Source organism: Gorilla gorilla, chromosome 12 (genome assembly GCF_029281585.2).
Source record: "Gorilla gorilla gorilla isolate KB3781 chromosome 12, NHGRI_mGorGor1-v2.1_pri, whole genome shotgun sequence".
NCBI lineage: Eukaryota > Metazoa > Chordata > Mammalia > Primates > Hominidae > Gorilla > Gorilla gorilla.
Window position 1 is genome coordinate 90,754,000 of NC_073236.2, and position 25,174 is coordinate 90,779,173.

Here is a 25,174-nt window from a genome sequence, read left to right on the forward strand (position 1 = left end):
ATCCTCCAAGATTGAAGCAAGTGTCCAGCCTTCAGTTTTTCTATATCTTTACTTATCTCTATCACTAAATTTATCATGTGCCTTTATAATTATTTGTATGCATGTTTACTCCACTAGCCTGTGAATCCATTAAGGACAGAGAATACAGCTTGTTTTTCTTTGTATTTTAGTACTTGCCAGATTTAGCAAATAAAAACAGTACACCCAATTACAAATTTAAATTTCAAACCAATCAGGAATCATTTTTAATGTAAGTATGCCCCATTAAATATCTGTGCACACTTAAACTAAAATAAATTATTTGGGGTAATCTGTATTTTATTTCATAACCCTACTAGCAATATACTTGTCAAAACTTGCATTTCTATAAATGTTTTTTGGATGAATGAATGATAATATAGATATATAATGGTAGATACCAAATATTTTTAAAACTTAATAAAAATTTGGGCAGAGAGTATAAATTTATAAGATAAAAATCCATGTGTGCAAATAAAAAGACTTCATATTTTTCTTAAAACTAAATTTCTTCTCTATTATGAATTAAATCTAACAACAAAACACTAACTTAGATCAATCCAGCAGTTTATCAATTAAAATTTAAAATTAAGTTTAAAACTTACTTTTCTAGTTTCCTTCTTTCCTTTCCCCTTCAGGACCGATGTTAAACTTCAGAAATCAGTACATCTCACAGCGCAGGGGTGATCTGCCTCAGAAATTTTTTCTCTGTCCTAACGTTATTCTATTCCAGCCCTTGCTCAGAGATACATTTTCCAAGTTGGTTCTTCATTCAGGCAATGCACAGCCCTCCCTCAGGGGTTTGAAAATCTTCACTTCATTCCTTCTTAGCTCTCTAGCACAGTAGTTCATCCAAGATAAACTATGTTCTCCTCTCATCCTTGAATGAGATAATTCATTTCTTGTTCTCTGCTGTGGAAACCTTTCATCTTGGCCTTGCACTGAAAAATACAAAAGCCAAAATTTTGAAGTTCCCTAGTGGGCTCAACAGAATAATGAATATGACAGAAAAAAGGTCAGTGAGCTTGAAGATGTATCACTAGAAATTCTACAATTCTCATATCTAATGAAAGACATAGACCCACAGATTCACCTACAGCTTGGAAAATCCCAAATGAAAAAAAATTCAAAGAAATCTATGCCCAGTACAACACAATCAAACTGATGGAAACTGAACAGAAAAAAAGAATTTACTGAAAGCAGAAAAACAGAACATTTTATATAAGAAAACAATAAAGCAAATGACCATGGATTCCTCATCAGAAATCATGTGAATTAGGTCGTTCTTGCATTGCTATAAAGCAATAACTGAGACTGGATAATTTATAAAGAAAAGAGATTTAATTGGCTCATAGTTCTGCAGGCTTTACAAGAAGCACAGTGCTGGCTATTGCTTGGCTTCTGGGGAGACCTTGGGAAACTTATAATCATGGCAGAAGGTAAAGTGGGAGTAGGCATATCGCATGGCCATAGCAGGAGCAAGAAAGTGGTGCCACCCACCTTTAGACAGTCAGATCTCATGAGAACTTACTCACTATCACAAGGACAGCACTAAGGGGATGGTGCTAAACCACTCATAAGAAATTCACCAATGATCCAGGTACCTCCCACCAGACCCCACCTCCAATACTGGGGATTACAATTCAACATGAGATTTTGGTAAGGAAAAATACATAAACTACATCACCATGGTTGCCAGAAAGAAACTGAACATTTTAGTATTAGTAGTAGTTGTAATATTTTATTGGAGATATTCATATACCATAAAATTCACTCTTTTTAAGTGAACAATTAAGTGATTTTTAGTGCATTTGCTAGGTTTTGCAACCATCTCTATTATCTAATCCCAAAATATTTTCATCACCCTGCAAAGAAAGCCCATATCATTGGCAATCAATGCCTATTTCCTTCTCCCCCTAGTCGATGGCAACCAGCAATTTACTTTTTGTTTCTATATATTTGCCCATTCTGGGCATTTCATGTAAAATAATCATATACAATATGACCTATTACCTCTGTTTTTCACTTAGCATAATGTCTTCAAGTTTCATCTATGTTATATCATTTATCAGGACTTCATTCCTTTTAATGGCCAAGTGGTATTCCATTGTATGACCATACTACATTATGTTTATTCATTCATTCATTGATGAATATTTGGGTGTTTTCAAATTTTGACTATTGTGAATGATGCTTCTATGAATATCCATTTTTGTATGGATGCATGTTTTTAATACTCTTGAATAAATACATATGAGTAGTATTTCTGGATTATATGGGAACTCAGTGTTCAACTTCTTGAGGAAATATCAAACTGTTTGCTAATGCAGCTACATTAATTTACATTTCTACTACCAATGTGAGAGCATTCTAATTAATCTTCATACTCATCAACACTTAATATTGTCTGTCTTTTTAATTACAGTCATCCTAGTGAATGTAAAGTGGCATTTCATTGTGATTATTTTATCTGCATTTCCCTAATGACTAATGATATTGAGCATTTTTTCATATGTCTATTGGCTATTTGTATATCTTTACTGGAGAAATATATTTTCAAATCTTCACCCATTTTAAAACTGGGTTGTCCCTTTGTTGTTGAGTTGTACCAGTTCTTCATATATTCTTGATAAAAGACCTTTATCAGATACATGATTTGCAAATATTTTATTTTATGGGTTGTCTTTTTGCTTTCTTGGTAGTGTCTTTTGATGCACAAATATTTTTAATTTTGATTAAGTCCAATGTAGTTTTAGCTCTTACAATTTGATCTTTAATCAATTTCGAGTTAATATTTACAAATGATGTGAGGTAGGGATTCAATTTCCTTCTTCTGAATGTGCCTATTTAGTTGTCCCAGCACCATTTATTGAAAAGACTATTCTTTCCCCTATTAAAATGTCATCACCCTTGTCAAAAATCAGTTGCCCATAAGTGGATGGGCTTATTTCCAGACTCTCAATTATATTCCATTGACTTATATGTTTGTCTTTGTGCCACTGCTACCACATCTTATTACTGTAGCTCTGTAGTGAATTTTGAAATCATGAAGTATGAGTCCTCAACTTTGCTCTTTTTCAAAATTATTTTGACCATTATGGGTTTCTTGCATATTTTTGTAAATTTTAGAATCAACTTCTCAATTTCTGCCAAGAAAAATAAAAGCAGCTAGGGTTTTGATAGAAATTGTATTAAAACTATAATTTGGAGTGTATTGCCATCTTAACAATAATTGTCTTCCACTCCAACAAAAGTGATATCTTACCATTTCTTTAGGCCTTGTTTAATTTCTTTCAACAACACTTTGTAGTTTTTAGAGTATAAGTTTAATACCAATTTTATTAAATTTATTCTTAAGTATTTCATTCTTTTTCATTCTACTGTAAATGGAACTACTTTTTTATTTTATTTTGAATTGCTTATTGCATGTGTATAGAAATACACTGATTTTTGCATATTGCTCTTGAATTCTACAACCTTTCTGGACTCCTTTTATTAGCTCTAGTAGTGTATGTGTGTGTGTGTGTGTGTGTGTGTATTCTTTAGAATTTTCTGTATTCCTGTTATAGATATCATTTTACTTCTTTTTTTTTCAATCTGAATGCCTTTTATTTCATCTTTTTTTCCAGCTGTTCTGTCTAGAGCCTCCAGAACAGTATTGAATTAAAATGGTAAGAGTAGATGTCTTTAAGTTGTTCTTGATCTTATATGGAAATCTTTCAGTCTTACACAGTTAAGTGTGCTGTTAGCTTTGGGGTTTTTGTAGATGCTCTTTTTCAGTTTGAGGAAGTACTTTTTTATTTCTACTTTGTTGAGTGTTTTTTAAATCATGGAACAGTGTTGTATTGTTTCAAATGCCTTCTCAGCATGTATTCAGATAATATCATTTTAGTGCTTTATTTTATTAACACAATATAAATAAAGATTGATATTCACTAGTTAAGCCAACCTTGCATTTGTGGGATAAATTCCATGAATCACAGTGTATAGTCTTTTTTTTTTTTTTTTGATGTGGCTGAATTTGGTTTTCTAGTATTTTATTGATGATTTTTACATCTTTATTCATAAGGGTTATTGGTCTGAATGCTTCTTGGGATGTCTTTGTCAGATTTTGGTATCAGAGTAATAGTCATAGAATGAATTGAAAACTATTCAATTCTTTTCCATATTTTAGAAGATTTTTGTGAAGGATTTTTGTTAATTCTTCTTTAAACATTTGGTAGAATTATCAGTGAAGTCATCCAGTTCTGGACTTTTTTTGTGAGAAGTTTTTTTGATTACGAATTCAGTTCCTTTATTTATTATAAGTCTATTTAGGTATTACCTTCTGTTTCCTAGATTAAATGGACAAATTCTTTCTGGGAATTTGTCCATTTCGTCTAGGTTATCTAGTTTGTTGGCATACAATACTACATAGTATTCACATAAACCTTTTTGTTCTATAAGAGATAATATCCCATCTTTTATCCCTGATTTTAGTAATTTGGGTCTTCTCTCTTCATTTCTTAGTCATTCTAGCTAGTTTTATCAAAGTGTCCAATTATAATGATTTTTTAAAGAACCACCTTTTGGTTTTATTGATTTTTTGTATTGTTTTTCTATTCTCTATTTTATTTCTCTTCTAATCTTTATTGTTTCTTGTTATTTCTTCTGTTTCTCTAATTTCTTAAAGTTTAAGTTACTGACTGGAGATTTTTCTTCTTTTTTAACATAGGCGTTTGTAGCTATACGTTTTCCTCAAAGCACTGCTCTCTCTGAATCCCCTAAGTCAGGATGTTGTGTTTTTGTTTCCATTCATGGAACAACATTTTAAAGTTCTAAATGAAAAGATATTTTGACTCCAAATTCTATGTCCTGTGAAAATAGACTTCAAAAATAGAGGTAAAATAAGGCTTTCTCAAAATAATGAAAACTAATAATTTGTTACCTGGGAAATCCTGAAGAAAAATTTTACAAAAAGGAAACAGAACACAAATAATAAAGGAAATGCAACAGAAATGGCAAAATGTCTACAATATCTGGGTAAAGACAGTAAACTATTCTTCTCCCCTCTTAGATTATTTAAATATGTATTTGGCAGTTGAAAGCAAAAAGGATAACCTTATCTGATGCGATTTTTAATGTTTGCAAATAAAATGCCTATGACAATTACAACATGGAGGGAGGAGCTTAATGGTGGTGGCAAGGTTTCTGTATTACCATTGAAGTAATAAAATATTAATTCTAAGTGGATTCTAAAAGTTTAATCCCTAGAGCAACTACTTAAAAATTTATTTGAAGATATGTAGTCAAATACAATTTGAGAGAAATATATTTAAATAATCCAAAAGAAGGAAGAAAGGAGGAAACTAATGAAATATAGAGTAAACAAACAGGAAACAAATTAGAAAGCGATAGACCTAAATCTAAAGATATTAATAATTATGTGTAAATGATCTGAAGACACCAATTACAACAAAGATATTCAACTATGTGCTATGTAAAATAAATCCATTTTAAATATAATGTTTTAGAAACGTTTAGCCAGGCACAGTGGCTCATGCCTATAATCCTAGCAATTTGGAAGGCCAAGGTGGATGGATCATCTGAGGTCAGGAGTTCGAGACCAGCCTGGCCAACATGGTGAAACTCGGTCTCTACTAAAAATATTTAAAAATTAGCCAGGCGTGGTGGTGCATGCCTGTAATCCTAGCTGCTTGGGTGGCTGAGGCGGGAGGATCGCTTGAACCCGGGAGGCAGAGGTTGCAGTGAGCTGCGATCGTACCAGTGAACTCCAGCCTGGGAGACAGAGCAAGACTCCATCTCAAAAAAAAAAAAAAAAAAAAAAGGTAAATATAATGTTTTAGAAAGGTTGGAATAAAAGGATGAAAAAAGAGAGACTATGCCATGCCATGTAAACACAAATCAAAAGATAGCTGCAGTAGCTATATTAATATCAGATAACACAGACTTCAGAGCAAGGAAAAATTACCATGAAAAAAGAGGGACATTGCAGAATGACAAAAAGGTCAAGAAGACAATGATTTAAATGTGTATGCACCTAACAACATTTCTTCAATATACATGAATCACAAACTGATACAACTGAAATGAGGAATAGACACATGTACACCTCTATTTGGAGGTTTTAACACTCCTATCTCAGCAATCAAATGAACAAGTAGACAAAGTCAGCAAGGATACAGAAGAATGAATCACATTACCAGCCAACTAAATCTAATTGATATTTCCCAGTTCATGTTACAAAGCCGGCATTACTCTGATATCAAAATTAGACAGAAATAGTAAAACAGAGGAAAACTATGGACAAATATTCCTTCATGAATATGGATGAAAAATCACTGAAATCATATTAGCAAGATTGAAGGCAATCCAGCAACATAAACTAAGAATTATTCACAATGATCAAATGGGGTTTATTCCAAGAATGCAAGACTGTGTTGAAATTCAAAACCAAAGCTGGGTGTGGTGGCTCATGCCTGTAATCCGAGCACTTTGGGAGGTTGAGGCAGGTGGATTATTTAAGGTCAGGAGTTCGAGACCAGCCTGCCCAACATGGTGAAACCCCATCTCTACTAAAAATAGAAAAAATAGTTGGGCACGGTGGTGCGCATCTGTAATCCCAGCTATTTGGGAGGCTGAGGCAGGAGAATCACTTGAACCCGGGAGGTGAAGGTTGCAGTGAGCCGAGATCACCCACTGCACTCCAGCCTGGGTGACAGAGGGAGACTCCGTCTCAAAAATGAAAATAAAAATAAAATAATAAAATAAAGAAATTCAAAAGCAAACACTACAATTTATACAATGTAATTAAAAGACTAAAGAAAAAAGATTAAATCAATTAAATAAGATAAAACATTTGAAAATAATCCAATATCTATTCATGGATAAACATTCAGCAAACTAGGGATAGAAGCAAACTTTATTAGCTTGATAAAGAGCATTTACCACAAACACCATACTTAATTGTGAAACATAAAAAGCAAGAATGTCCACTTTCACAACTTCTATTCACATAGTACTAGAAGCCCTCGCTAGGGTAATAAGGCAAGAAAGAAAAATAAAAGGCATTCAGATTGGAAACACAGGAACAAAATTGTCTCTGTTCATAAATTACCTGATGGTCTACATAGAAAAACCACGCAATGGGTCTCCAAAAAAATGCTCTTATAACTACAAAGTGAGTTTAACAAATTCATAGGGTGCAAAGTCAACATGTAAAAATTCTTTTTATTTGTAATTTAGCAGCAAACAATTAGAAACCAAAAATAAAATCTGACATCACTTACAGTTGCTCAAAAAATTGAAAGACTTAGTTGTAAACCTAATAAAATAGATACAGGATCTGTATCCTGAAAGCTACAAAATGCTGATGAAAGAAATCAAATAAGACCTAATTAATGGAAAGCCATACTGTGTTGTGTTCATAATCAGAAAATTCACTATAGTTAATTCTCCTCAAACCGATCTGTAGGTTAACATAATTACAAACAAAATCCCTGAAGGATTTTTTGTAGATACAGATTAGCTGATTCTAAAATTTATATGAAAAGGCAAAGGGATTAAAACAGTCAAAATAATTTTGACAAAGAAGAACCAAATCAGAGAACTCATGTTAACCAATTTAAAGACTTACTATAAAACTGCAATAATCAAGAAAACATAACATTGGCAAAAAGACTCATAGATCTATCCATTTAGCAGAATAGACCCACACAATTATAGCTAATTAATTTTTGACAGAAATCTAATGTAATTCATCAGCAAAAGGATAGTATTTTTAAACAAATAGCACTGGAGCATATGTTTTTAAAAAAATTGTTTTTGGCTGGGCATGATGGCTCTTGCCTGTAATCCCAGCACTTTGGGAGGCCAAGTTGGGCAGATCACTTGAGGTCAGGAGTTGAAGACCAGACTGGGCAACATGTTGAGACCCCATCTCTACAAAAAATATAGCCAGGTATGGTGACACACACCTGTAGTCCCAGCTACTAAGGAGGCTGAGGGGAAAGGATCACTTGAACTTGGGAGGTCAAGACTGCAGAGAGCCGTGATCATGCTACTGCACTCCAGCCTGAGTGACAGAACAAGACTGTGTCTCAAAAATTTTTTTTTAATGTTCTAAACCTCATACCATACACAAAAATTCTCCCAAATTGTATCATAAATCTAAATATAAAACATAAAAGCTATAAAACATTTAGAAGAAAACACTAGAGAAAATCTCCATGATTTTAGGCAAAGAGTTTTAAAACACGACATCAAAAACACAATCCATTAAAAAAAAATGGTAAGTTGGACTTCATCGAAATGTAAAACTTTTGTTCTATGTAAGCTACTATCAAGAGAATGAAAGACAAACTACAGATAGGGAGACAATATTTGTAAACCCTATGTCTAAAAAAGGACTTGTATCTAGTACATATAGAGAATTCTCAAAACTCCAGAAAGAAAACAAGAAAAAAATTTTTTTAATCATGGGAAAGAATCAGTCACTTCACCAAAAAAAAAAAAAGAATGATAAATAAGCACAACAAAACATGCTCAGTACTAAGGAAACAATGTAGCCATTACGCAATTAATTAAAACCACAATGTGATAAAACTTCACAGCTATCAGAACAGCTCAAAACAAAACTGACTACTGCATGCTGACAAGGATGTAGAGCACCTGGAACTCTCAAAAATACCTTGTGAGAACCCAATGTGGTACAGCTGCTCTGGAAAACAATTTAGCAACTTTTCATGTAGTTAAACATATTTATCATGTGACCCAGTAATTTCACTCCTATATATTTATCATGAAAAATGAAAAGTTCTATTCATAAGAAACCTCCACATAAGTGTTTATAGCAGCTCTATTCATAATCATCCCAAAGCAAGAACAACCCAAAGGTACTTCAACAGGTGAATGGGTAAACAAACTGTGGTATATTCATACAGTGGAATACTACTCAGCAGCAAAAAGGAACAAACTACTTATTGACCTATACAACTAAACAGATGAATCTCAAGTGAACTGAAAGAAGCCAGTCTCAAATGTTATATAGTGTATGTTAGCATTTATATGACATTTTAGAAAAGACAAAGGTATAGTAACAGAGAACAGATTGGTCATTACTAGCAGTTAAAAGTGGAGGGACACTGTTTCTTCAAAATGTCAGTCCAAGGGAGTTTTGTGGTGATGGAGCTGTTCCATATCCCGATTGTGGTGGTTACATGAATCTATGCACATGTTCAAACTCATAGAATTTTACACACACATGCACACACACACACTCGATTTTACTGTATGTTAGTTTAAAAAAAAAACTTGCTTTGTTTCACTGTAGTGAGAACTAAAAGCAAGATCATGTGATAAACAACCCTGGAAAATGGCTGTACATGATAGGTCTTCAATAAATGTTAGTTCATTTTTCCTGGTCTTTTTGCCTTTTAGACACTGGTAAGTCTTTTTCGAGTGGTCAGCGTCCCTGCTAGCTAGAATGTACATGCTTTGCACACACAGTTTGGGATTAGAAAAGCCTGGTGCAGACTATGTAAATCTGCATCATCACTAGCAGTAACTCAGCTCTCCACTATCATTTTTCAGACTTACATTAGTGCAAAGACCCCTTTTAACAGGAATATTTATTTTTTAGATCAATAGCTGCTGTCAAATTAGGAACTGTCAAAAATCAAGACACATATCTCATTCTTAGAGTAACATGAAATATATCACTGTTTTCCAGAAATTGGAGACATACTTTCTTTGTTAAACGCAAGGTTTTGATCCTATTATATCATTGTTGCATTGCAGCCTGGATGAGCTGTTGTCTTGTTACACGCGGTTACTCTGGAGATGAGCATTTATAGATTTCAGTATTTTTTAATGAAGAGTCTCTGTGTTTCTGTTGGCCAATGCTATTTATTTTTACCAATTAAGTATTATAAAAGCCAACTGCTTTTCCTCTATTTCAACATGTATGCTATTTATTCAGGACTTGCTCTGTTCTAATAGTATCTAAAGAAGCAGAATGTATCCTTGATATTATTTTACGTTCTTCTGATGCAAAACAGTTATTTATCTTGATTTCTGGTAAAAATCTCTGGTTCATATTTGAAAGAAAGAATGCTGAAAAAAAAATGCTTTCATTCCATCCCTACAGAGGAAATTAAATTTTTCAGGGAATCTTTCTCTCTGTCAAAATACATGTTGTTCTTAAGGAATAGGTGTAGATATAATCCGGTTATCACCATGAAGATTAAATAATTAAATAAATCATTCCTCAAACTCATATAAATAAATATTATCTTAGAAGTGAATTTGGATACACAATTGCATTCTGAGCACTAAGTCTTCTTCACTTTTCTCTGAATCTATTATAGTTTTATGCATAGGTTCTTATTTCTAACAGTTCATTTGAACGTTCGACATTTGCATTTTACACAGTCAGTAAAATATAATTACCCAATGCATATGTTTTCTGATTAAATGTGTGAAACTTTTAAATAGAATACAGAAATTAGTTTTAAGTGCATTATGAAAGACCTAAATTTATCTTTGGTTCATGGAGTAGTGATCAGCTTTCCTTGTGGCTTCATTCTCAGTGACTGTCAGTCAGCCAGAGTTCATGGACTCTAAAAGGAAGTTTATCCCTAGTTAATCCTCCTATATCTAAGCAGAAGTAGCCCCAAACTAACCTTTATGTGACAGTCACCTCACATTATTGCATCTTGATATTGTCAATAAAATTCACAGTGAAATCAGGTGGATATTAACTGAGGGCACCTAAAGAACTGCTTTAGAGGCACAATGCGTTTGTCATTCTGCCTGAAACTACAGTGAATCATTAAAGTCGAATTCTGTTTACCCACACTGACAGAGCAAAAGTAAGGGCATCACTGAATTATCCCAACCGAGGTGCAGAATCTAGAGTAACAAAACTTCAATTCTGAATTAATTTTATACCAGACTGTCTTTCTGAAGAATTTCTGGTAAAATTTCTTCTTTCCCTTTCTTGGGGCATCTTTGTGTTTTCTCAAAGTCCCAGCACAACCTCGCATGACTGCTGTCTTTTTTTTTTTGAATTTTCTTACCTGGTCCTACTTTTTAAAGAAACATCTAAGCTCCAGAACTGTTTTGTTATCACTCATTCTGCTTGCCCTCATTAAAACTTTACCAGCCCTGGGTCCCATTCTCTTATCCCTCTGCACCACATACACATGCAGACTTGTGCGCATGGGCTTTGGGACCAGACAGGCTTCAGAACTACATTCGCCACTTTCTAACTGCGTCCTTGATCAAGTAAATAAACCGTGTTTAGCTCAGTGCCCTCATCTATAAGTGGACACAAGTATGGATAGTTACCTACTTCACAAGATGATTTTGAGGATTATATTAGATACTGCAAGTGAAATATTTAGCACAGTGCCTGATACAGCTAGTGCTAAATGCCACCACTGTCATCATCACCACACACTCTATACTATAGTTATTAGACTACACATATCTCTCTCTCAATATAATTAAAATTGGTAGAGAAGGAAATGTGTCTGTCTTATCAATGTTTTTCTCCTAAGAAACTTAGATAATGTGTGTCACGTAGATGTTCAATAAATAATTTGAAAATGCATAACAGGATATATTAGTCCTCTCCCACATCTTTCGCCTTCCCTTGCTCCCTCCCTCTGTCTCCATCCATCCATCTACCACCCATCTATGCATATGTATGTAATTTTTAAAGGACTGTTTCTTTTTTACCTCTATTACTTTATGCATGATTGATCCTGTTTTCATTCCAAGTAATTGCCTCATGACTATAAACGCTTTTATTTTTTCAAACTATTTCTGATTGCATATTTCTCTGGCTAGAACATAAGCTAATTAGGGCAGATACTTTGTCTTTTTTATCATATGTCCTCAGGGCCTAGCGCAGTATCAGACATATGAATAGGAACACAGTGAATATTTGTCAAAAGAACAAGTGAATGCTCTCTGGCTCTTTCAATATCTGCTTCTGGTTCTTCATCTTGGACTCCCCTCTCTGGCTTTCTTGTCTCACTTCCATCCAATGCTCTTCTTCTTTACTGTTATATACACTACCCTCATTTATGTACTGTATACACCTGAGGTAGGAGAGTCCTTTCCACCCTGATCTGGCCCCAGTTACCAAAAAGCGTAACCTCCATTGAACAAAGAAGAGGATCTCCAATGGAATGTGTATGTATCCTATTTATTTGTGTTGTTATTCCAATGCCTTGACCTGTGACTGAAAGGAGAGAGATTTGGGATAGAAGTAGCTTTGCAAAAAAAAAAAAAAAAAAAAAAACCTTTTCCATCATGCCCACAGGGTCCCTCAACTACTGAGCAGAGCAACTTGCTGCTGGCTCTTTATGCTATTCTACCAAAGCAGGTGTTCTCAGTATTGACCACACATGAAAATCACATGAGGATCTTTTAAAATAAGGATGCCTGGGCCAGGCACGCTGCCTCACACCTGTAATCCCACCACTTTGGGAGGCCAAGGCAGGCAGATCACCTGAGATCAGGAGTTTGAGACCAGCCTGGCCAACCATGGCCAACATGGTGAAACCCCGTCTCTACTAAAAATATGAAAATTAGCCAGACATGATGGCGGGCACCTGTAATCCCAGCTACCTGGGAGGCTGAGGTGGCAGAATCACTTGAACCTGGGATGTGGAGTTTGCAATGAGCCAACATTGCACCGCTGCACTCCAGCCTCGGCAAAAGAGCAAGACTTCATCTCAAAAAAACAAATTAAAAAATAAGAAATAAAATAAGGATGCCTGATAGCACACCCACCTCCAGGAGAGAGGCTCAGGCATTTATAATATGAAAAATCTTCCCCAGGTGATTATAAAATGAAGCCAGAGGTGAGAATCACTGAGTTCTGAAGCCCACTCAGGCTGTAGCTTTTCAGATACCAGAAATCTCAAACTCAAAGTCTTAAGTTACAAGACAGAAGAACAGATCAGCAAGGACTCTGACTAACTGACAACTTATGCCATGCATAAGGTGTCACCCATCACTCAATTATAGCTAATTGTGATTATGTGAGAGTGTAGCTCAGGGTTGCTACATCTTTTCTGTCTTGAAGAGAAGCCATAAATCTGCAATTTTAGATGAACTCTCACAATGTAAAGTGCTGGCACCTATTCAAATTTCTCTATAATGTAGTATGGGCTGAAATAAAAGCATATCTTGGGCTGGATTACATTCATGGGCCAATCATTTGTAGTTTTTACTTTATGACAACTGCTCTCCCATATCCTAAGAAAACCTTTCTATATTTTTATAATTATACTTTAAGTTCTAGGGTACATGTGCACAATGTGCAGGTTACATATGTATACATGTGCCATGTTGGTGTGCTGCACCCATTAACTCGTCACTTAGCATTAGGTATATCTCCTAATGCTATCCCTCCCCCAACCCCACAACAGTCCCCAGAGTGTGATGTTCCCCTTCCTGTGTCCATGTGATCTCATTGTTCAATTCCCACCTATGAGTGAGAACATGCGGAGCTTGGTTTTTTGTCCTTGCGATAGTTTACTGAGAATGATGATTTCCGATTTCATCCATGTCCCTACAAAGGACATGAACTCATCATTTTTTATGGCTGCATAGTATTCCATGGTGTATATGTGCCACATTTTCTTAATCCAGTCTATCATTGTTGGACATTTGGGTTGGTTCCAAGTCTTTGGTATTGTGAATAGTGCCACAATAAACATACGTGTGCATGTGTCTTGATAGCAGCATGATTTATAGTCCTTTGGGTATATACCCAGTAATGGGATGGCTGGGTCAAATGGTATTTCTAGTTCTAGATCCCTGAGGAATCACCACACTGACTTCCACAATGGTTGAACTACTTTACAGTCCCACCTACAGTGTAAAAGTGTTCCTAATTCTCCACATCCTCTCGAGCACCTGTTGTTTCCTGACTTTTTAATGATCGCCATTCTAACTGGTGTGAGATGGTATCTCATTGTGGTTTTGATTTGCATTGCTCTGATGGCCAGGGATGATGAGCATTTTTTCATGTGTCTTTAGGCTGCATAAATGTCTTCTTTTGAGAAGTCTCTGTTCATATCCTTTGCCCACTTTTTGATGGGGTTGTTTGTTTTTTTTCTTGTAAATTTGTTTGAGTTCATTGTAGATTCTGGATACTAGCCCTTTGTCAGATGAGTAGGTTGCAAAAATTTTCTCCCATTTTGTAGGTTGCCTGTTCACTCTGATGGTAGTTTCTTTTGCTGTGCAGAAGCTCTTTAGTTTAATTAGATCCCATTTGTCAATTTTGGCTTTTGTTCCATTGCTTTTGGTGTTTTAGACATGAAGTCCTTGCCCATGCCTATGTCCTGAATGGTAATGCCTGGGTTTTCTTCTAGGGTTTTTATGGTTTTAGGTCTAATGTTTAAGTCTTTAATCCATCTTGAATTAATTTTTGTATAAAGTGTAAGGAAGGGATCCAGTTTCAGCTTTCTACATATGGCTAGCCAGTTTTCCCAGCACCATTTATTAAATAGGGAATCCTTTCCCCATTGCATGTTTTTCTCAGGTTTGTCAAAGATCAGATAGTTGTAGATATGTGGCATTATTTCTGAGGGCTCTGTTCTGTTCCATTGATCTATATCTCTGTTTTGGTACCAGTACCATGCTGTTTTGATTACTGTAGCCTTGTAGTATAGTTTGAAGTCAGGTAGCGTGATGCCTCCAGCTTTGTTCTTTTGGCTTAGGATTGAATTGGCAATGTGGGCTCATTTTTGGTTCCATATGAACTTTAAAGTAGTTTTTTCCAATTCTGTGAAGAAAGTCATTTGTAGCTTGATGGGCATGGCACTGAATCTGTAAATTACCTTGGGCAGTATGGCCATTTTCACGATATTGATTCTTCCTACCCATGAGCATGGAATGTTCTTCCATTTCTTTGTATCCTCTTTTATTTCATTGAGCAGTGGTTTGTAGTTCTCCTTGAAGAGGTCCTTCACATCCCTTGTAAGTTGGTTTCCTAAGTATTTTCTTCTCTTTGAAGCAATTGTGAATGGGAGTTCACTCATGATTTGGCTCTCTGTTTGTCTCTTATTGGTCTATAAGAATGCTCGTGATTTTTGTACATTGATTTTGTATCCTGGGACTTTGCTGAAGCTGCTTATCAGCTTAAGGAGATTTTGGGCTGAGACAATGGGGTTTTCTAGATATACAATCATGTCGTCTGCAAACAGGGACAATTTGACTTCCTCTTTTCCTAGTTGAATACCCTTTATTTCCTTCTCTTGCCTGATTGCCCTGGCCAGAACTTCCAACACTATGTTGAATAGGAGTGGTGAGAGAGGGCATCCCTGTCTTGTGCCAGTTTTCAAAGGGAATGCTTCCAGTTTTTGCCCATTCAGTATGATATTGGCTGTGGGTTTGTCATAGATAGCTCTTATTATTTTGAGATACATCCCATCAATACCTAATTTATTGAGAGTTTTTAGCATGAAGCGTTGTTGAATTTTGTCAAAGGCCTTTTCTGCATCTATTGAGATAATCATGTGGTTTTTGTCTTTGGTTCTGTTTATATGCTGGATTACATTTATTGATTTGCAAATGTTGAACCAGCCTTGAATCCCAGGGATGAAGCCCACTTGATCATGGTGGATAAGGTTTTTGATGTGCTGCTGGATTCAGTTTGCCAGTATTTTATTGAGGATTTTTGCATCAATGTTCATCAAAGATATTGGTCTAAAATTCTCTTTTTTGGTGGTGTCTCTGCCCGGCTTTGGTATCAGGATGATACTGGCCTCATAAAATGAGTTAGGGGGGATTCCGTCTTTTTCTATTGATTGGAATAGTTTCAGAAGGAATGGTACCAGTTCCTCCTTGTACCTCTGGTAGAATTCGGCTGTGAATCCATCTGGTCCTGGACTCTTTTTGGTTGGTAAGCTATTGATTATTGCCACAATTTCAGATCCTGTTATTGGTCTATTCAGAGATTCAACTTCTTCCTGGTTTAGTCTTGGGAGTGTGTATGTGTCCAGAAATTTATCCATTTCTTCTAGATTTTCTAGTTTATTTGCGTGGAGGTGTTTGTAGTATTCTCTGATGGTAGTTTGTATTTCTGTGGGATCAGTGGTGATATCCCCTTTATCATTTTTTATTGCATCTATTTGATTCTTCTCTCTTTTCTTCTTTATTAGTCTTGCTAACGGTCTATCAATTTTGTTGATCCTTTCAGAAAACCAGCTCCTGGATTCATTAATTTTTTGAAGGGTTTTTTTTGTCTCTATTTCCTTCAGTTCTGCTCTGATTTTAGTTATTTCTTGCCTTCTGCTAGCTTTTGAATGTGTTTGCTCTTGCTTCTCTAGTTCCTTTAATTGTGATGTTAGGGTGTCAACTTTGAATCTTTCCTGCTTTCCCTTGTGGGCATTTAGTGCTATAAATTTCCCTCTACACACTGCTTTGAATGCGTCCCAGAGATTCTGGTATGTTGTGTCTTTGTTCTCGTTGGTTTCAAAGAACATCTTTATTTCTGCCTTCATTTCGTTATGTACCCAGTAGTCATTCAGGAGCAGGTTGTTCAGTTTCCATGTAGTTGAGCGGTTTTGAGTGAGATTCTTAATCCTGAGTTCTAGTTTGATTGCACTGTGGTCTGAGAGACAGTTTGTTATAATTTCTGTTCTTTTACATTTGCTGAGGAGAGCTTTACTTCCAACTATGTGGTCAATTTTGGAATAGGTGTGGTGTGGTGCTGAAAAAAATGTGTATTCTGTTGATTTGGGGTGGAGAGTTCTGTAGATGTCTATTAGGTCTGCTTGGTGCAGAGCTGAGTTCAATTCCTGGGTATCCTTGCTGACTTTCTGTCTCGTTGATCTGTCTAATGTTGACAGTGGGGTGTTAAAGTCTCCCATTACTAATGTGTGGGAGTCTAAGTCTCTTTGGAGGTCACTCAGGACTTGCTTTATGAATCTGGGTGCTCCTGTATTGGGTGCATATATATTTAGGACAGTTAGCTCTTCTTGTTGAATTGATCCCTTTATCATTATGTAATGGCCTTCTTTGTCTCTTTTGATCTTTGTTGGTTTGAAATCTGTTTTATCAGAGACTAGGATTGCAACCCCCGCCTTTTTTTGTTTTCCATTTGTTGGTAGACCTTCCTCCATCCTTTTATTTTTAGCCTATGTGTGTCTCTGCACGTGAGATGGGTTTCCTGAATATAGCACACTGATGGGTCTTGACTCTTTATCCAATTTGCCAGTCTGTGTCTTTTAATTGGAGCATTTAGTCCATTTACATTTAAAGTTAATATTGTTATGTGTGAATTTGATCCTGTCATGATGTTAGCTGGTTATTTTGCTCGTTAGTTGATGCAGTTTCCTCCTAGTCTCAATGGTCTGTACATTTGGCATGATTTTGCAGTGGGTGGTAACCAGTTGTTCCTTTCCATGTTTAGCACTTCCTTCAGGAGCTATTTTAGGGCAGGCCTTGTGGTGACAAAATCTCTCAGCATTTGCTTGTCTGTAAAGGATTTTATTTCTCCTTCACTTATGAAGCTTAGTTTGGCTGGATATGAAATTCTGGGTTGAAAATTCTTTTCTTTAAGAATGTTGAATATTGGCCCCCACTCTCTTCTGGCTTGTAGAGTTTCTGCCGAGAGATCCGCAGTTAGTCTGATGGGCTTCCCTTTGAGGGTAACCCGACCTTTCTCTCTGGCTGCCCTTAACATTTTTTCCTTCATTTCAACTTTGGTGAATCTGACAATTATGTATCTTGGAGTTGCTCTTCTCGAGGAGTATCTTTGTGGCGTTCTCTGTACTTCCTGAAACTGAATGTTGGCCTGCCTTGCTCGATTGGGGAAGTTCTCCTGGATAATATCCTGCAGAGTGTTTTCCAACTTGGTTCCATTCTCCCCGTCACTTTCAGGTACACCAATCAGACATAGATTTGGTCTTTTCACATAGTCCCATATTTCTTGGAGGCTTTACTCGTTTCTTTTTATTATTTTTTCTCTAAACTTCCCTTCTCGCTTCATTTCATTCATTTCATCTTCCATCACTGATACCCTTTCTTCCCGTTGATTGCATCGGCTCCTGAGGCTTCTGCATTCTTCACGTAGTTCTTGAGCCTTGGTTTTCAGCTCCATCAGCTCCTTTAAGCACTTCTCTGTATTGGTTATTCTAGTTATACATTCTTCTAAATTTTTTTCAAAGTTTTCAACTTCTTTGCCTTTGGTTTGAATGTCCTCCCATATCTCAGAGTAATTTGATCGTCTGAAGCATTCTTCTCTCAGCTCGTCAAAGTCATTCTCTGTCCAGCTTTGTTCCATTGCTGGTGAGGAACTGCGTTCCTTTGGAGGAGGAGAGTCGCTCTGCTTTTTAGAGTTCCCAGTTTTTCCGCTCTGTTTTTTCCCCATGTTTGTGGTTTTATCTACTTTTGGTCTTTGATGATGGTGATGTACAGATGGGTTTTTTGTGCGGATGTCCTTTCTGTTTGTTAGTTTTCCTTCTAACAGACAGGACCCTCAGCTGCAGGTCTGTTGGAGTACCCGGCTGTGTGAGGTGTCAGTCTGCCCCTGCTGGGGGGTGCCTCCCATTTAGGCTGCTCAGGGACCCACTTGAGGAGGCAGTCTGCCCGTTCTCAGATCTCCAGCTGTGTGCTGGGAGAACCACTGCTCTCTTCAAAGCTCAGATGGAAATGCAGAAATCACCCGTCTTCTGCGTCGCTCACGCTGGGAGCTGTAGACTGGAGCTGTTCCTATTTGGCCATCTTGGCTCCTCCGCCTAACTTTAACTTTTAAACTTGTGTGAAATTCAAAGAACGCAGAACCCAGTGTCATTTACACTTGGGCCATCATAAAAAGGCAGCTTTCTCAAAAAGAATATTGGCTGTCTTCCAGACTGCCAGAAAGCTTTCTATGGAATCTTTTAAACCATTCTCCTTTAAGCCAGAAAGGGAAATTAAATTTGGCCAAGGGTGAATGGACTGCCCAAAGTATGAAATATTTCTAACAGAGACAGAGTTTAAGGGAATCATAAAGCTTCCCAATTTCAGGGAAGAAAATGTAAATTCCACCCACCCCATTTATCATGTAAGAAACATTAAGTAACCTGCAGTATAGTGACAAAAAAATTTTTTTTAGTGTCATAGTGGTGAATTATTTAATCTTTACAGAAATCATTCAGGCACTTTATGGGGGGGTAAAGGTATTATCTGACAAGAATGGTGTGATGATACTTTTAAATAGCTGTTTAAAAACAAATGAATTAATAATGAATTAATAAATGATGCTTGGGATATGCTCTGGTGAGAATTTCAATCTTGAAAATTAATTATGAAATATTTCAAGCATGAAGTATAGAGAATATTATAATAAATGCCCATAAGACACCACTTAGCTTTGCCAAATCTTAACACTTGGTCATAATTGCTTAGTTTTTTTTTTTTTAATATAAGATACTTTAGATACAATTATGTACTTCTTGTCACAGAAGTGACTATACTGATTTTGGTGTTGATCATCTCCAGAATTTTTTAACAGATATATATGCATCTTTAAACCTGTTTTAAAATTTAGTCTTTATTACTATTCCTGTATAATGGTGAGGCCAACAGATCAAGAGACAACTACCATTGAAAAGATAATTTGTTATACTCACAGAACCCAAGAGAAAGGAATCACACCCTGGGGCAGGAGGAGGAACACAAAGAAACAGTAGGGTCAATCAGAAGGCAGAGAAAGTAAGGGGGAAATGTGGGTAAAACTCTTATTGTCTTTCCATAGGAACGGGCAGCTAGAGACCAGGTAAACAGCTTAAGATTGGCTAGTTTGAATAACTTCTCGGCAAACTCTGCAGTGTAGGGGATGTCCCTAGTTGTCAGATACCTGGACCTAGGTAATTAGAGTAGGGGAATAATGGCCCAGAGTGTTAAGAATCCTGTAAAGGAGATGGCTGGGAGTATGGACTTTGGATTAGTTGGTTTGCATATGAAAGGTGCATTCACAGACCAGTTGTTTGCTGTCTCTGGGCATTAGCCACCACCACTGGGTGGGGCAGTTTCTTCAGGGTCAGCAAAGCCAGAAGACGTCAAAGCATCAAAAATACACAATAAAAAGACATGATTAATACAAAACAAAATACTATATTATTTTGCATGTTGTTAACCTTTATAAAAATATCATTCTGTTCATGTTTACATACACCTTATCAACTTTTTGGTTTTTGCTCTCAACATTATACTTTGGAAATTTTTCCAGCTGGTTGCATGCAGCTCAGTTTACTCCTTTTTTCATTTTAAAATTTGGCATTGTGTCAATATACCACAGTGTATTCATTGTATTTATGTTCATATTTGAGGGTACTTAAGTTGTTTCCAGTTTTTTGGTTTAGTAATGATGCTTCCGTAATTAATGTTTTGTCTGTCCCCAGGTGTACATGTGGCAGAGAGAAGGACATGGAATAACTGGGTCCAAGGGCATTTTGTATCTTCTACTTTGGTGAATATTAACAAATGACTCTTGAAAGCAGTTGTAGCAAATTATCCTTCCATCAAGACTGTAGAAAATATCCTACTGTTCCACTGCCTCACCAGCATGGATACTGTGAGATTTTCCTTTCAATGTTCACCAATATAATGGTGAATAATGGTGTCAAAGTATTGTTTACACTTCTTGATTACTACTGAAGATGAACATCTTTTTTTTTTACCTGTTTATTGATCGTTTGCATTTTATCTTCTATAAATTGCCTGTTCATATCTTTTGCCAATTTTTCTACTGGGTTGTTTGTATTTCTCTTATTATTTAGCAAATTTCTTTATATACTTTACTTTCATGTGTTGCAAATATCTTTCTCCAGTCTAAAGCTTACACATAAACTACAGTTCAGTTTATGTATCTTTGTTTTACAGAAATTTTAAGTTTAGTGTACTTAAATTTATTAATTTTTCAATTTTAGTGCGGGATTTTTGTGTGTTTTTTTAAAAAAGTCTTCTGAACAGACATTTTATTTAAAAGTTTTAAAGTCTTAATTTTTCCTATTTATATCTTTAGTAAAATTGGAATTGAGATTTAATGTGGTAATAAGCAAAGGTCTTAGGTTACTCCACAAGGAAAATCAATAGTCTTAGCATCCTTTATTGATTAGTCCATATTTTCCACCACTGATTTTTGATGATACACTGTCATTTATCATATTCCTTTGTTTGTGGTTTATTTCCGTGCTCTTTATTTTCTTCCATTGGTCTATTTTTTTAAATCCCTGTCGATATCACAATATTTTAATCACTCTAACTTTAGAAAAATCATATTTCCTGGTATGCCAATTCCCTCAATCTTGATCTACTTCTTTAAAATTGCTTTACCTTTTCTTTAAAACTTGCTCTTCCATATAACTATTAATCAGTCAGTTAATTTCCACATACCCATACAAAAACAAACAAAAACAACTGTGCTTTAGATGGGTTTTGCATTCAATTTATATATTGATGTGGATTAAACTGATTATCTTCACAACACTGAAACTTACCACTTATAAATGTGTTTATTTCTGTTTGTTTAGGGTTTTTATTTTTTTTCAATTAAGTATTTGATTACTTCTCCTAAATCCTGGAGCCTGTTTTTTTCTTAGACTAATTTCTTGATATAGTATAACTTTTGTGGTCACTGTAATTGATATAGTTTAAAATAATATGGGGGGATTATTTTTGTCCACTAATCATACACCCAGCTATCTGACTAGACTTTCTTATTAGCTGTCATAGTGATGTCTCAGACTGGTTACAGAGTAGGCTTTGTGTATGTGTGTAAACAATGATGTTTTCTGTGGGTAATGATAGTTTTTCATCAGTAATTCTGACATATCTTTTTCATTTTCTATTCTTATTGCGTAGTAATTATGACATATCTTTTTCTTTCTCTATTCTTATTGTGTAGGCCAGGGTATCCAGCACAATATCAAATAGAGGAGGTAACAGCACCGTTGTCTCATTCCAATTTTAAGTGGAATGTGCCTAAAATTTCTCCATTCAGTATATTTATTTTAGTGTTGAATCGAATTACCCCTTATCAGATTAAGAATTTTTTTTCTTAAAAACTTTTATCATGATAGATTTCCATTTTTATCAAATACATTTTCTATGTTTATTAAGAAAACCATGTGGCTTTTTCTCTTTTAATTTATTTATATGAAAATTTTCTTTGAAAGAGTTGTCTAATATTTAGCAACTCTTGAATTCTGTGACACATTCAAGCTGATAATAATGTATTATTTATTTAGACTCTGCTAAATGCACATTGTCCCTATATTATTTCCTTTCTTTTATTGTCCCTGTCTAGTTTTGTTACCAATGTTACACTAACCACATAAAAAGGGTTGGAGAGCATTACTTCTTTTACTAGCTGATATGGTTTGGCTAGTATGGGAGGGACCTGGTGGGAGGTAATTGTATCATGAGGACAGGTCTTTCCCGTGCTGTTCTCATGATAGTGAATAAGTCTCATGAGATCAGATGGTTTTAAAAAGAGGAGTTCCCCTGCACAAGCTCTCTCTTTGCCTGCCACCATCCATTTAAGATGTGACTTGCTCCTCCTTGCTTTCCACCATGATTGTGAGGCCTCCTCAGCCACATGGAACTGTAAGTCCATTAAATCTCTTTCTTTTGTAAATTGCCCAGTCTCAGAAATGTCTTTATCAGCAGCATGAAAGTGGACTAAAACAGTCAATTGGTGCCAGTAGAGTGGGGCATTGCTGAAAAGACACCAGAAAATGTGGAAGTGACTTTGGAACTGGGTAACAGGCAGAGGTTGGAAACAGGCAGAAGACAGGAAAATGTGGGAAAGTTTGGAACTTCCTACAGACTTGTTGAATGGCTTTGACAAAAATGCTGATAGTGATATGAACAATAACGTTTAGACTGAGGTGGTCTCAGATGGAGATGAGGAACTTGGTAACTGGAACAAAGGTGACTATTGTTATGTTTTAGCAAAAAGACTGGTGGCATTTTGCCCCTGCCCTAGAGATTTGTGGGACTTTGAACTTGAGAGATGATTTAGGGTATCTGGTGGAAGAAATTTCTAAGCAGCAAAGCACTCAAGACTTGACTTGGGTGCTGTTAAAGACATTCAGTTTTATAAAATAATCAGAGCCAAAAGTTCAGAAAATTTGCAGCCTGACAATGCAATAGAAAAGAAAATCCCAATTTCTGAGGAAATAGTCAAGCTGGCTGCATAAATGTGCATAAGTAACAAGGAGCTGAATGTTAATACCCAAGACAACATGGGGAAATGTCTCCAGGGCATGTTAGAGATCTTCACGGCAGCTGCTCTCATCACAGACCCAGAGGTCTAGAAGGAAAAAGTGGTTTCAAGGGCCAGGAACAAGGTCCCCATACTGTGTGCAGCCTGGGGACTTAGCGCCCTGTGTTCCAGCTGCTCCAGCTGTGGCTGAAAGGAGCCAACATAGAGCTCGGGCCATAGCTTCAGAGGGTGCAAGCCCCAAGCCTTGGCAGCTTCCACATGGTGTTGAGCACAAAAGTCAAGATACACAAAAGTCAAGAATTGAGGTTTGGAAACCTCCACCTAGATTTCAGAAGATGTATGGAAACACCTGGATGCCCAGGCAGAAGTCTGCTGCAGGGAAGAGGCCCTCGTGGAGAGCCTCTGCTAGGGCAGTATGGAAGGGAAATATGTGGTGGGACCCTGATACAGAGTACTTACTGGAGCACTGCCCAGTGGAGCTGTGAGAAGAGGGCCACCATCCTCCAGACCCCAGAATTGTAGATCCACTGACAGTTTGCACCATGTGCCTGGAAGACACATGGGAGGGAGGCTGTACCGTGCAAAGCCACAGGTGCAGAGCTGCCCAAGATCATGGAACCCACCTCTTACATTACTGTGACCTGGATGTGAGAAATGGAGTCAAAACAGATCATTTTGGAGCTTTAAAGATTTGACTGTCCCACTGGATTTCAACCCTGCATCGGTTGGCCAAAATTGGCCAAATTTGTTTTGGCCAATTTCTCTCATTTGGAATGGCTGTATTTACCCAATACCTCTACCCCATTGTATCTAGGAAGTAACTAACATGCTTTTGATTCTACAGGCTCATAGGCAGAAGGGGCTGGCCTTGTCTCAGATGAGACTCTGGATTGTGGACTTTTGAGTTAATATTGAAATGAGTTAAGACTTTTGGTAGACTGTAGGGAAGGCATAATTAGTTTTGAAATGTAAGGACATGAGATTTGGGAGGGGCCAGGGGCAGAATGATATGGTTTGGCTCTGTGTCCCCACTCAACTCTTATCTTGAATTCCCATGTGTTATGGGAAGGACCCAGTGGGAGGTAATTGAATCATGGGGGCAGGTTTTTCCCATGCTGTTTTCATGATAGTGACTAAGTCTCATGACATCTGATGATTTTAAAAAGATGAGTTCCCCTGCACAAGCTCTGTTTCTTTGCCTGCTGCCATCCATGTAGAACATGACTTGCTCCTCCTTGCCTTCTGCCATGACTGTGAGGCCTCCCCAGCCACGTGGAACTGTAAGTCCATTAAACCTCTTTCTTTTGTAATTTGCCCAGTCTTGAGTATGTCTTTATCAGCAGTGTGAAAATGGACTAATACACTAGTCTGTGGTACAGTTTATATAAGATTGGGACTTTTTGTTCCTTTGAAGGGGTGGAATTTACTTCTAACATCACATGGTACTGACCTTATTTTTTTAGGGGACAGCTGTTAAATTACCAACACAATTTGTTAATAATTATAGGTCTATTCACTTTTCTATATCTTCATGAATCAATTTTTGTAAGCATATATTTCTGTAAAAATTATCCATGTTTTCTGATTTTTCAAATCTACTGTTAGTCTAGGTGTGGTGTCTTGTGCCTGTAATCCCAGCACTTTGAGAAATAGAGACAGGTGGTTCACTCCAGCCAAGGAGTTGAAGACCAGCCTGGGCAACATGGCAAAACCCTGTCTCTCCCAAAAAAACCCAAACAAAAACAAAAGTCAGCCAGATGTGGTGGTGCATGCCTGCAGTCTCAGCTATTTGAGAGGTTGAGGGGGCAGGATCAATTAAGCCCAGGAAGTCAAGGCTGCAATAAGCCATGATTATGCCACTGCACTCCAGCCTGGGTGACAGAGCAAGACTGTCTCAAAAGAAAAAAAAAGTAATGT

General features: G+C 36.5%; 1 protein-coding gene and 1 long non-coding RNA gene across 7 annotated transcripts in view; one reads left to right on the forward strand and one right to left on the reverse strand.

The window, feature by feature from the left end:
• The window catches only part of LOC129531817 (uncharacterized), a 123,410-nt gene extending 122,476 nt beyond the window's left edge, over positions 1-934 (reverse strand). Inside the window, exon 1 of the long non-coding RNA XR_008677241.2 lies at positions 624-934. This is a non-coding gene — a long non-coding RNA (uncharacterized lncRNA). The remainder of the gene's footprint in view (positions 1-623) is intronic.
• FSHR (follicle stimulating hormone receptor) overlaps positions 1-25,174 on the forward strand; it is a 192,685-nt gene that overhangs the window by 58,536 nt on the left and 108,975 nt on the right. The gene's annotated exons all lie outside the window — the stretch shown is intronic.